The sequence below is a fragment of the Neodiprion virginianus genome, chromosome 4, assembly GCF_021901495.1.
Source record: "Neodiprion virginianus isolate iyNeoVirg1 chromosome 4, iyNeoVirg1.1, whole genome shotgun sequence".
Lineage (NCBI taxonomy): Eukaryota > Metazoa > Arthropoda > Insecta > Hymenoptera > Diprionidae > Neodiprion > Neodiprion virginianus.
In genome coordinates this window covers 10,977,501-10,982,500 of record NC_060880.1, presented here as the reverse complement: position 1 = coordinate 10,982,500, position 5,000 = coordinate 10,977,501, and the positions used below count along the sequence as shown (strand labels likewise).

The 5,000-nt window shown below is 59.9% G+C and overlaps 1 pseudogene; it reads right to left on the bottom strand.

Moving 5' to 3' along the window:
• LOC124304214 (uncharacterized) overlaps nt 1-5,000 on the bottom strand; it is a 7,662-nt pseudogene that overhangs the window by 2,176 nt on the left and 486 nt on the right.

Below are 5,000 nucleotides of genomic sequence, written 5' to 3'. Positions count from 1 at the left end.
CGCCGGGCCCAGCCGAGTTTACGCTGGACCCTTTGGTTTGCGTGCGCTGCCCGGGCCGCGGGAAGATCACTTTGGTTCAATCGGCCGAGGCGGCTGATGATAATTGCCGGGATAAGGGTGGTGAGGGAGGGAATACCCAATCCGCCATCCTTAGCTGAGGCATGGAAATAGCCAATCGCCGTGTCGTCGGGGAGCCTAAGCCAGGTGCGCACGGCGCGCCTGACTTGTTTGTCGAGCGACTCGAGCCTTCCTGCTGTAGTCCTACCCAGGGCCAGTAGATGATAGACCCTGGGTAGCAGGAAGAGCCGCAGCATAGTTAGTCGTTGCTGCGGCTTGAGCGGAGCTCTGGTGATGTTATTGAGCTCCGCTCCAAGCTCGGCCTCGACAGTCGTAAGCCCCCCGGGGCTGAACTCGCCGCCCAAGTAACTCCACTTATGGAGCACGCCGGTTTGGGTCAGAGGGCCGCCCCGTAGTCGAAACAACGGTTCGACTACGGTTTTGACCTTCTTCACCTTACCGGCGGGCACCAAAGACAAAGCGGTACACTTGGACGGGTTGAGCATCAGCCCCATGCCAGCTGCCGTCTCTTCAACCTTAGCGAGTGCCCTCTGCATTCCCCACTTGGAGGATGTTATCAGGGTCAGGTCATCCGCGAACGCGAGACAGGCAATCCGCTCGCCTTCGAGGATGAACCCGACCTCAGAGGGCACGGCCGCAAGGATTTTATTTGCGACCAGGTTGAAAAGAATCGGCGAGAGGGGGTCTCCTTGACGAACTCCGCGCCGGACTGGTACCGGAGGGGACATTCTTCTGTCCGCCGCCAGCCTGGTGGTAGCGCCTTTGTACAGCTCGGCCACATAGGACACCAAGCCGGTGGGTAGGCCGAGCTGTCCAACGATCGTTGCGAGCGCCTCGTGGCTTACCGTGTCAAATGCCTTAGCGACATCAAGGGTAGCCACGTGGAGCTCGCGACGCAGCGTGCGGGCCGTCCATAAGATGGCGTCAAGGACGGCCGTATTTTCGGCCGTTCCGTCGGCCGCAATGAACGCACGCTGGCGATCGTCGGTAAGGTTGGCGGATCTAAGGCGGACAGCAAGAATGCGGTGAAGTTGGCGAACCACTACCGAGCCAATCGAGATTGGTCGGTAGTCCCCAGGATTTTCCGGTACCTTCTTCTTCGGAATAAAGATAGTCCGGCTCTGAAGGAGTTGTCTTGGGAACCCCCCCTTAAGCATGACGACATTATAGAGGAGCGCGCGGGTAGATGTTGATACCGCGCGCCACTGCCTCGCCGTGACCATGTCTGGACCGGGTGACGACGACACGGGGACCTTGATGACATCAATCTCCTCAACGGAGATTGGGTCCCACGTGTATCGTAGCTCGGGTCTTTCAGGCGGGATCCTAGAAGGTCCTGCATAGTCCTTGGACGGATGTCCAAGGAGTGGGCCCCAGTGCGTGATTAGTTCGTCCAAGGTGTGGTTGGACGAACTGGGGCCTCCTTCTAGGATCTCCCGAGCTACGTGACGTCGATTGTTTCTCCACCCGGTCTGGACTCTGGCGTACTCACGACGACGCAGTGTCCTCCTTAACGGCGGCTTTCCATACCTCTGGCGAATTGGGTTTGCGGCCGGCTCGCGGCGCCTGGATCCAGCTGCAGCGGCTGTAGGGGGAAATACTCTGCCTAACCAATCGATTATGGCGGCGTCTGTATTCCCCCCAACCAGAGCATCATCAGCGATGTCGGCCAACTCGTTGGCCCGATGATGCTCCTCCTGCCGGGCTATCACAATCAAACGACGTATAGCTCCGGCAAGGTCCTGCCCCCAAGTTGTAGCGGGAGCAGGTGCCGCTGGGGTGGGAGGTGTTACCCTTGCTGGATCGGCGGAGGGAGAGCGCTCACGCGGTGACGGCAGCGAACGGCTCCTTCGTCCCGGTAGTCTGGTAGGAGTCCCAGGGGGCGAGTGGGCAGCCTCTAGTTGTTGCTGGGCTGCCTCAACCATTCTTCGGTAGTCCGGCCTGCGCCGGACCCCTTTAATCGCCTCCTGGGTCCTACCGGGGACCAGAGCGAGGAGATGTAGGTTCATGAACCTCACTCCTCGCTCGGTGGCCTGAGCCTCCTCGCGTGCCATCATACGCAACTCTTCATCCCTCCACCTGAGCTTGGCGCCGGGCAATTCAATGGCCGCATTTGCTTCCACAGGGTGCCGTATCCTGCGGTGAACTCCGAGCCCTCGCTTTGTAGCGAAGTCCTGCTCGCAGTCACCGCAGGCATACCGCTCGGGTGCTGGGTTTGGGTCATTAGGGTGCGGTTCTTCTTCAGGGACTGGCGTGGGGTCGTCCACTACCCCCACAGCCACCTCCGGGGGACCGGCTAGCTCCCCCCGGGTGCTTGTTTCAGCAGGCCCGCCGGGCTGAGGCACGCGGCGGGTTCTGCTTATAATTTTCTGTCGTTGCTAGCCTGCTGAAAGTTAGTGGGGAGGGCTGGCAACCCCCCCCACCCTTAAGCCCCCGCCGTTTATCGGCCGCCCGCCAGTGGCCGGTCGGTGGGCACGTGACGGTTCCCCGAGGGGAGCCGTCTTTGGGCGGCCGACAGCCAACCGTCGTTAGCTAGATGCGGGTTGTCATACCCGCACCCATTGCCCGACTCTCACCACGAGGAGGTGACGGTTGGCACATGTGTGTTGCAGCTAGGACGTCGCGAGCACTCTACCACCGCTCCGACACCCAGCCACAACCCACTTAAGAGAGTCATAGTTACTCCCGCCGTTTACCCGCGCTTGCTTGAATTTCTTCACGTTGACATTCAGAGCACTGGGCAGAAATCACATTGCGTCAACACCCGCTAGGGCCATCGCAATGCTTTGTTTTAATTAGACAGTCGGATTCCCCCAGTCCGTGCCAGTTCTGAGCTGACCGTTGAATGGCGGCCGAAGAGGACGACGGCAACGGCGAACCGCCGCCGAAGCCTCGCAGCAAGGAAGATCCGCGGGAGGCCAAGGCACGGGACCGAGCTCGGATCCGGTTATTACCATCACCTCGCCCAGGCCCGGCACGTCAGCCAAACCCGCTTCCCGACCAAGCCCGACACGCCCCGATCCTCAGAGCCAATCCTTATTCCGAAGTTACGGATCCAATTTGCCGACTTCCCTTACCTACATTAGTCTATCGACTAGAGGCTCTTCACCTTGGAGACCTGCTGCGGATATGGGTACGAACCGGCGCGAGACCTCCACGTGGCCCTCTCCTGGATTTTCAAGGTCCGAGGGGAAGATCCGGACACCGCCGCAACTGCGGTGCTCTTCGCGTTCCAAACCCTATCTCCCTGCTAGAGGATTCCAGGGAACTCGAACGCTTATACAGAAAAGAAAACTCTTTCCGGATCTCCCGACGGCGTCTCCAGGTCTTTTTGGGTTACTCCGACGAACTCTCTTGCGAGGGCCCGACTTGTAAACGGTTCCGCTGCCGGGTTCCGGAATAGGAACCGGATTCCCTTTCGCCCGACGGGTGTGTCACATTTCAAACCGCGCGCGCCCACGCCGGGGGGAACGCCGAGCGAGGCCCGACGTTCGCACAATCACCGGCGTCACGACGCGCGTGTCAGGCATAGAAATACACCAACATCGTCATCGGATTTCTCCTAGGGCTTAGGATCGACTGACTCGTGTGCAACGGCTGTTCACACGAAACCCTTCTCCACGTCAGTCCTCCAGGGCCTCGCTGGAGTATTTGCTACTACCACCAAGATCTGCACCGACGGCGGCTCCAGGCAGGCTCACGCCCAGACCCTTCTGCGCACACCGCCGCGACCCTCCTACTCGTCAGGGCTTCATGACGGCCTAGGCCGCCTCGTATGCCGCTGACGGCCGAGTATAGGCGCGACGCTTCAGCGCCATCCATTTTCAGGGCTAGTTGCTTCGGCAGGTGAGTTGTTACACACTCCTTAGCGGATTCCGACTTCCATGGCCACCGTCCTGCTGTCTTAAGCAACCAACGCCTTTCATGGTATCCCATAAGCGTCGACTTTGGCGCCTTAACTCGGCGTTTGGTTTATCCCACAGCGCCAGTTCTGCTTACCAAAAGTGGCCCACTTGGCACTCTGATCCGAGATCTCGTGGCTTCATAGTTCAAGCAAGCCAGAGATCTCACCCATTTAAAGTTTGAGAATAGGTTGAGGTCGTTTCGGCCCCAAGGCCTCTAATCATTCGCTTTACCGGATGAGACTCGTGTACGTTTTGTACGCGAGTGCCAGCTATCCTGAGGGAAACTTCGGAGGGAACCAGCTACTAGATGGTTCGATTAGTCTTTCGCCCCTATACCCAGTTCCGACGATCGATTTGCACGTCAGAATCGCTACGGACCTCCATCAGGGTTTCCCCTGACTTCGTCCTGACCAGGCATAGTTCACCATCTTTCGGGTCCCAACGTGTACGCTCTGGGTGCGCCTCTTCTCGCAGTGAGAACGAGACGCCCTGGGAGTGCGGGGCCGCATCGTGACGCGGCCCATCCTCCCTCGGTCAGCGCTGGGCTGACCTTTACTTTCATTTCGCCTTTAGGTTTGCTCGTCCCAATGACTCGCGCACATGTTAGACTCCTGTTCCGTGTTTCAAGACGGGTCCTGAAAGTACCCAAAGCAATAGCGTCGCCGACCGGTATTTGATAATTCGAACGAGCCAGCCAGAGGACACCGCCAGCCAACAGCTGGCCAGGCCCGGGGACGGCGCTAGGTCCGACCACCGGGAATCGCTGACCGCGCTTGCGGCGGGCCCGACGCAGTTCAATGCGGCTCTATACCGTGCGGGTACCGCCGGGCAGCCGGACGGGCAACCGGGGGTCTGCCCCGACGAGAACGCCGAGACAGGCAGCCGACCGGGCCTTAGACCGACACCCAACGGGTCGCGACGTCCTACTAGAAGAGAAGTGCACGCCGGCGCCGCCGAACATTGCACCGCGACCGAGTGCCGTGGACGCGAGGTCCCGACATCACGAGCCGCGGCGAA